Source organism: Anneissia japonica, unplaced genomic scaffold, assembly GCF_011630105.1.
Source record: "Anneissia japonica isolate Jap-2015-1 unplaced genomic scaffold, ASM1163010v1 scaffold630_len175559_cov166, whole genome shotgun sequence".
NCBI lineage: Eukaryota > Metazoa > Echinodermata > Crinoidea > Comatulida > Comatulidae > Anneissia > Anneissia japonica.
Genome location: NW_022746393.1, coordinates 43,053 through 52,500, shown reverse-complemented (window position 1 = coordinate 52,500; position 9,448 = coordinate 43,053). Strand labels below are relative to the sequence as shown.

The window sequence follows — 9,448 nt, the reverse complement described above, 5'->3', positions numbered from 1 at the left end:
AGATGTGTATAAGAGACCACACACACACACACACACATTTAATTTTAATAGAGTACAGTACTACAAATAATATTACTATTTTCAATATTTAAATTAGTTTGTCATTCATTAGTATTATAATTTTATGATTATTATTATTAGTTTAATTTTCCTTATTACATTATTATTATTATTATTATTATTTGTTATGATTGCTAGTATGGTGCAGATGGTAAAGTATATACATATATGACCTTTATACAGCCATTGTGCCATATGTTAATTAGCAAATACACCAAGATCTACAATCTAATTTAAGATACAATACGGCAGATTGGGCTTGCCAAGTTTACTTTGGGTTGGATTCAATAATTTATGTTTATTTGTTTTGCATGATTATAGTTGGAAATATTTTAGGTCAGTCTGAATTCTAAAGACAATGCATGCCATAAGTGTATGCAAATGAACTTGTTATTTGTTTGTTCCCTTTATTATTTAAATACAAAATAGTAGTACACATCTGCGGTATTAACGTATATTTGATGGTATTTAAATTTTAAAAGCAATGAATTCATTAAATATGATTTCTGATTGTTTGCTAATTCTTAACACGATAATAATACTAATAATAACAATAAGAAATAGAATATTTAAAGATGTTTCTTTGATTTATATTCTATTACTGACTGAAATTAGCTTGAAACCCAGGAAAGATGAATATAAACAAATGAGACTATGAATAAGCATTATTATTATTATTATTATTAAGAAAAAAAATGATCCTACATTAAATATAACAGGAATGCAACCTGCTTACTAGTAATTTTTTTTTGTATTTTTTTTTGTATCAGGAAGCTGTAATATATAGATTGTTTGTTTTTTAAAATTTGTTTACTGTTGATGAACAGTGCACAGCATTTGGACATTGTTTGTGCTGACATTTAATCCAGTTTTTAGTGAATCAAATTATATAATTAATATTACATATTAGTTATATAATTAATGTAGCAATGTAGCTGTAATCAATATAGGTGAAAAAAAAAACTGATTTGGATATTTAACCTCAGGAACTATGTATTTTTTGCATCGTTTTATTCAATGATTTAATGACTGGGTGGGTTTTCTTTGAAAAAAGTAACACAATTTTGTTTTCATGCGGTAATACTCTTGTGAGTTGACAATGATACGTTTTATTAGAAAATCAATAGGGCTTTAGTTTCGTATCTTAGATACATTATTGTTCTATCCTGTTGTGACTATATCATCCAGTACAAGATGGTACCCCCATCATAGTATACCATATCATACCCATTTTGTTTTATTGTGGTCATAATAATACGCCATATGCTATCGCATCATGCGACCTTGATGCTAAATTCCATCATTAATATTCATGAACGAAAGCCTTGTATTTCAATCGACTTGTTTACAGGTCTTTCTGCTGTGTTTTTTTTTTCTTTTATCGGTTTTTCTGGAGGTTATCGCAATAGAATAACTCTCTATAGTCACTCAAGTAATTTATGTATACTGTATTTGCTATAGGCTTTGATTAATTTAGTCTAAAATATTTTACATTTCTTTATTCATTCATTTCCTAAATGGGGTGAATCTTTGAATACATAATTTAATTTTTTTTTTATACAGCATTATCAATTGAATCAATTTTGTGTGCGTGAAATACTTTTTTTTGTTAGAATGAAACACAGAATTACAAAAATGTTATTATATGCAATGTAGTTCAATTCAATTACTAGGCTTTGCAGCAGGTATATTAGGTAGTACTGTACATAAATCCATTCAACGAAGGAAATAGAACGCTGTTATTTGCGTACAAACAAAATACTCAACACTCAAAAAAGGTAAATTCATACAAAATATAAAATCATCATTTGAACGCAGAAAGCAAAGAACACAGAATACAGTACTGACATAAGTGAAAGCAGCATTTGAGCTGCTTTTTTGCGCATTACAAAACACAACATGAAGACATGACCAATATACAACACCTTCGTTGCTTTCACAAAGATAATAAGGCAAGACTTTTTTTATACCTTGTCTAGTGAACTGGCCGAATGCAAGTATTGATGACTTCGAACAAAAATAAAATTTTATTTTTGGCCAATTAGCGCACCCGCCACCACAGAAAATGGAAATTTCAGAAAAAAATTAAAGTTAAAAAAAAATTTTTATTACGCCCTCCGCTGCCTTGAAATCTCCAAAGATAAAATATGTATATTTCTTCATAATTATATAAATTTGAAGCATTTAACCGTCCCATTTTACATTCACCAATAAAATTTTATTTTTATTTTTTCCTCCGTCTGGATGTTTTTGGCAAAACTATTTGCTAAATAAGATAACAAAATTTTTTTTTAAATTTTTATTCTGCCCTCCTCCAATGATCTTTAAAAAAATAAGTACACGAAACAAGGAATAAAAAAAGTTTCGCCTAACACACAAACTAACAAAATACTACACTCGATCTACACAAGGAAAAATTTTTCATGGGATGCATGCTAATGTTACTCAGACTTGCTGAGATATTCTGCTGAAATCACCATTGTCTTCACACAAGTGCATTCAAACCTTGCTAAAAGTCGGTAAAAAATTATGCGCAGACAATAAGGATATATGCGATGCCACAGTGAAAAATAAGCTGCACGCCATCAACATGCGCCCAAAAACATGCTCAATATTTTCGCGAGTGTTACGTATCTTTGCGATATCTGTTTTTCTTTCATGGTACACAATGCCCTAAGCATGGTACACATGCTCTTAGACTAGTCTGGGGGCGTGTTATTCCTAATGGGTGTGTCTTCACATGGACGCAACTGATGTGCGGGGTGCTTGCTAAATTGCCACAGTGAAAGATAAGCTTTGCATTATGAATGTTTGCCTAAATCCATGCTTAATATCTTGAGAGTGTTTACATATCCCTGTGATGTCTGTTTTTCTTACATGGTATTCATGGTCTGAGTCTAGTCTCTGGCGTGCTAATGTTAATAGGTGCCTTCACATGGACGCGATGTGCGGGGCACTTGCTAAATTTTTCGCACATGTCACTTATTCATCAGTAAATGAAGCAAACTGAAGTCACCTTTACACAAAATACAAATACAAACAGATAAAAATGCAACAATGAATCTCAAATACATATATAAAAGTTAAAGCACACACTTGAACACACAAAAACAAACACAATGTTATGGGGAAAAAATGTTGATATCTCAATTAAACTTTATACTGTTGCTAAAAGCGGTTTTGTATTAAAGTTTGAATAATAAAATGATGTTTTAAGAGACTGGTAAATATTTACTTATGAGTTCTCATCAGGTGTTTACTTTCACAGGCAATTAATAGTTATAATTATAATAATAATGCACAATTTAACGATGAAAGAGGAAGACCATTTTCAATCATAGTTTAAAGAGGAACTAATTTGAATTATTTTATGAAAAATGTGGAAGAACAGTGATATTTGCATACTTTACAAAAGTTTGTGTTTACATTTTGGGTACAGCTTCCCTTTTGCTTTCATTTTTAAAATGAAACATAACAGAAGACCTAATGTCATTGAACTTTTGGTTTAGTGCATACGGTTTAATGCATACATAACAGCAAAGAGGTCCTGTGTTCAAATCCTGGTTGGTGAAACATAAGAGACAGTTATTATTATATTTGATTATAATAAATCAAATAATAGTATGTTGTACATTCTGTATACTTTGGAATAACTTTTAATATATATGTATAAGTCTTTTCTATAATTTATATAATTTTATATAAAGCGCATAGAGGCACTGTGCAATATGCGCTATATAAATGTAACTTATTATTATTATTATTATTATATAAACATGTATATACATTTGTATATATTATTTGTATGACATATAGATATCTATGTATATGTATGTGTTGTTATATAATTGATTGAAATGGAAAAAATAATTTATGTAGTTGTATGTTATGCAATCTGTATACTTTTGTGTAGCATACCATAACATTTTAAAACATATTTATATATGATATGTATATTTATACGATGCACTATTTAACCTTGTGTGTAGATATTCTATAGTGTATTATGATAGCAATTTTACATCACAATCAGATTATGTAAATTAGTTAGGAAATGCATTTCTAGGCTTTATTTTGAATGTTGCTGTTTCATTTCAAATAAATCACTTTTTATCTCACAATATTTAGCTTTGAATATGAATAATCCAAATGCGGAGAACAAAGGAGAGTCAGAATTGCACATAAAGCAGGAGGTCACATTCATGACGTAAAATGTTCAACATAAGGCTACGGATATCTTTTAAGTTTGTTCTTTTTTTTTTTTTTTTTGCAAACATAGTCGATGGCATGTAATAGAATATTAGCTATCTGCATGATGCAAAATTAAAATATAATTCACAAATATGCATATCTTATTTGCAGTGAAATTCTTTGCATTAAAAATTACTGAAAACATTCTAAAATTTTATAAAATTCTGCAGAGATGAATAATTTGTAATATGCAATGTATTTCTATTTCAAATGATTTTTTTTATATATAAATGGAGATAGAGGCTTACCTGTAGTAGTACAATATTTCAGCTTATAACTCCTAAGTAGTAGCTTTTAGCATCATATCTTATCAACTCATTATGCATACTCTCCTGGTATAACAAAGCATTATTTGCTAGCAGCCATTATTTCCATGTTTTCATCTCGTTTTCCAGCACTTGCGAAGATATTTTTAGGTATCTGCTTAATTCTTGCAATGGATTCCTTCTTCCTTTTCAGTATACTTGTTCATGAATTTCTCATATTCTTGTTCTTTCCTCTCAAACCTTCACTCCTCTTCGTTTTTTTTTATCCTAATCAGGAATGGTAACCTCTCTGTGACAATAGGTGGCGCCATTCACAAATTCCATCCTTACAGAATATGTCCTAGTTGTTTTTTTGCAAGCTTCCTCAAAATATTCTTGGGTATTTTTCAAGTTGGAAGTGGTTTTCGTAAAATGATCCAAGATGGTTTCTGAGATGATTTAAATAATTCAGAGCTTGATGTAGCAGATTTTTACCAGTGTATGAGAAATCACCTGCTCAAAAAATATTTACAATTTTTGGCAAGAAGTGAGAAAAATTCATGCTATTGATATTGAAAAACAATAGATACATAAAATCTCTGTATTATTAATTTTTTGGATTGTTAAAGGGGCTTTCTTAAGTTGAACTGAATTTTCATCCTGCATTAAACCTTTTGTTGTTTTGCAATAAAATATTTGGATCTAAATTCTCTTGTTAAAAGTGTTACAATATACTATATTCGCTATATCTATGTAATGCCACACCACCATACTACTATAAACAATGCCATCTAAAGTAACAACTTGTTTTGGAGCCTCATGTTTCACTATGATGGCCTTATAAAACCTATATACACTGATAATAATAGGAAAATAATAAATATAATACTAGCATATGTAGTACTAGATATATGTTTAGCACAAACAAAAATAAAGTGATTAGTAACTATTGCAATGCACTATTGGTAGTAGGCCTACTCATCTACATATGTAATAAAGATTAAAATAAAATCAGTGTTTTGATATCAATGAAAACTTAATATTGGAACTTTAATTTGTATGAAATGAGCCTGGCACCTTTTGAATTTAATTTTTGAGATTTTTACCATAGATGGTATATTTTTAACTGAAGATGTCAGAATCACCATCTTATTTTACTAGCATTTGAAAAACTTGGCAAATAATGATTCACATAATGATGGTAGGACATATCATAAGATGGCCCCCACCCCCTGGTCAGCAAATGTAGGATACTATATCTATTTAGCCATTTATTAATATATTACTATAACTCTTAAATATTAATTAAGTAATAACAAGATCTCTTGGGTAAATTGCACATGATAATGTACGCGGGGAACACCAGTACTACCCAAAATCAACTACCTGCCTAGAAGAAACAGTATGCAAGCTGCAGTATGTAATTTTACACTTTCAGATCGAAATGGCTAATGTACACTGACGTTTTGCTGCTTAATTTTTTTTTTTGAGGTACAGTGAAACAAGTACAACATGGTTGTTTTACGGTTTTTAGCAGAGAGCGGTAGTCCCAGTTATACAACACCTCAACCATGCTGTATTTGTATATACAGTATATATATATTTCCAGAATATTGTAAATTAAAAGTTGGAAGGTCAAAGGGTAAAAACTTCTGAATAAAAAGATGTTAATCAATGACAATTTTACAATACTAAATAATATATGACTTTAACCTGAACTTGAATAAGAAACAGAAGAAATTTGACCAGTGATTATATAGTTACTATGACATTTGCCCTTATCAGCAAATTACTATTCCATCTGGTTTTAACTATTAATGATCATTAGTATTGGTGATTACGTTATCATATCTGTGCAAAAATATCTACCCATATTAGCGCATTATAGTTTAAGTTACTCATAAATTACATGCATGTGTGAAATATGATGAAAAAAAAAATTAAATGACAAAAATATTCCTTGATTTTAGATCATAAGGTGCGCCTTTTTTTGCGAATGTATTTTTTTAAAGATCATTAGAGCAGGTGTGCTAATTGTCCAAAAATTTTATTAAAAATCATCAATATTGGTTTGCAGCGGGTTCGTGGAGGTATAAAAAATTTGGCCTAATCCTAATCCATGTGAATGATTAGTTAAAATTGTTACATACATAAACATGTTAATAAATAATTACATGGAACAGAGAATACAAATTAGGTATATTATTTATGAATAATCATGATTCTTGTCAGAGCAGGTTGCACTAATTGGCCAAAAATCAAATTTAATTTTTATTTGAAATCATCAATATTGGTGGGCTGTGGGTTTGCGAAACAAGGTATAAACAAGTCTCGCCTAATCCATGTGAATCATGTCGTAATGAAAGATCAGTAAAATTTGTTACAAGCATAAATATATTTATAAATAATTACATGGAACAGAGAATACAAATTAGGTATATTATGTATGAATAATCATGATGCTCATTATGCATGTAGTATCTTAAAATAATTCAAGTATTAAGGGACACTTTCTGTGAGTGCAAAAAGTCAAATCAACATAATTTAACTCCTATTAATTAAGGGGACACTTATTTTTTTTATTGTATCAAAACAACTACAGTGGTCACAAAGTATCAGAAAAAAAAATAATTCAAATTTAAGGGGACAGTTTTTTTGGTCCCAATGGTGTCCCCTTCACAGTGGTTTTACTGTATAACAAACATTTAATATGAAACTTATTTATTTTTAAAATTTTTAAAACCATATGAACCCATTTATTTTGGTGAATATTATATTGGAGTCATATATTATGCACTGAAATTTATGTTAGATATATCATATTTATTACTTTAGGCATAAAGGATTAACAAAAATATAAAACCAAAGTATGTATCATGTTTCTGAAATTACTACACTAATGGTCCCCCTGTGATATCAATTACTGCCGGTATGACTATATTTATTATTGTGAGATATCAAAGGGTAAAATGATTGTTTTTACTAGTAATTTGTCTTTCTTATGATCTGCTGGGAGAAAATGAAATACACAATGAGGGAATTATGTGAATGGGGGGTCAAAGGTCTAGCTAATATTGGATATTGATCCTGGTGTTGATGTTTCATTCTGAACTCTGTATCACAATATGTTGATCAATACTGTATGGGGGGGGGGGGGAACAAAATCAATTATATGTTGATCAATACTGTATGGGGGGGGGGGGAACAAAATACCTATTAATGCTACAAAAAGACAACAAGCATATAGCACTGTAAACTACAGACTTGAATTATTACATTACTGTATCTTGTAAATGAAATGCTAAAGAAATATTCATTTTTATGTTATTTAATTTATTCACTTAATTATGTGAAAAAAATATTGTTTTTGATAATTTATTTAAAATTTGTGAATTTTAAATATTTGATGTATAATCATATAATTTAATTGAATAATAATAATAATAATAATAATAACTTTTATAAATTTACCAATTTAAAATAAATTATCAAAGATGTATGAAACATGCTTTGAGGAATTTGTGTCATTCATATATTATTTTTTTAATTTTTAATTCAATTAAAATAAGCAAGGGAAAAAATAAACAAATAAAAGTAGAATGCTTAGAAAATGTTGAATAACTACTTATTCGAGATCAATGATTATTCGATCCTTTACGGTAGACTGGGGATGGAAAGGATACCAGAATGGAAAGAAAGACTACATCTATAATTGGTGAACATTTACATAAACGGGGACACTTTGTAGGACACTGGTGGGCAAAGTGCATGCTAGCAAAAATCAATTAAACCCGATGTGTGCGACCCACTATAATATCTTGGCTCGGTTTTAAATCGAAAAATTCACTTTGGCCCTCCGACCGATTTTTATCATGCTCACCCCTGTTGCAGGCAGTACTTCTAGTTATGCCATAATATTAGTGCATGCAGATAAATACACACACAATGTTACAGCATACCATCAAGTATTAATTATTACTGAAAGTAGAGAGAAGCAAGAGAAATGCACAGAACAGGATGTGAACCCCAGTGGGGCCAAAGTCTTCTGCGACTCGCAAAAAAATTCATAATATTTACATGTTTCACTGCTTTTATTATCAATTGTATCACAGAAGTCGGTGCCAATGGGTATCACTATGTGTAGCAAAATGAAATTAGATGTGTTAATAACAAAAATTATTGTGTTCCCATGCCCACTGACCCAAAATGTACGAAATTAAGGTTCAGCATTTTTTTTTTTTTTTCCCTTTACTACAACGAAAAATATTTTTTTAATGAACCATAAAGGCTGGAATAGGCCTGTCTTGCTGGACGGTAGGCATTGTGATAGTGTTAAGGTCACAGTTCATCTGCTTATAATTGATTGAATATTATTATCGATTAAGTATTGTTAGTTGATGAATATTTGGTTGATTGATCGATTTATTATCTGATTAAATGGTTGAATTATTGATTGATAAATTAATGACAGAATATTTGATTGATGACTGACAGACTGATAGATTGATTTGTTGAATGGTAAAAAAAATAACATTGCAGAAAACCCAGACTCAGAATTTTACCATCGAATATTCATAGCAACAAAAAAATTACCTCACAAATTGATCTTAAAATAAATAATTTCAGTATAGTTAAAGATAAATATTATTATTATATTGTATATATTAAAGATAAATAGCAATATTTAAGAAGTACAAGCAGGTGAAATAATAAAGCTTTATGTACAATTCAGATGATATAGTATTCAAGAAGCCAAATTTGATGCATGGATTATTCTATTATATCTAAAGGTAAAGTCATTCATAATTGTAGTGAATTAAATGAGCGGGTTGCACACAAAAATATTATGTACTCATGGCTGTTCCATTATTTTCAAGGGATATGTTTTACTT

General features: G+C 29.5%; 1 protein-coding gene across 2 annotated transcripts in view; it reads right to left on the bottom strand.

Moving 5' to 3' along the window:
- Window positions 1-5,244, bottom strand: part of LOC117120206 (hemicentin-2-like) — a 32,269-nt gene extending 27,025 nt beyond the window's left edge. For both annotated transcript variants that reach the window (XR_004447306.1, XM_033265221.1), the window contains exon 1: window positions 4,560-5,244. The gene's annotated coding sequence lies outside the window, so the exon portion shown is untranslated. The remainder of the gene's footprint in view (window positions 1-4,559) is intronic.
- Between the last annotated feature and the right edge of the window lie 4,204 nt (window positions 5,245-9,448).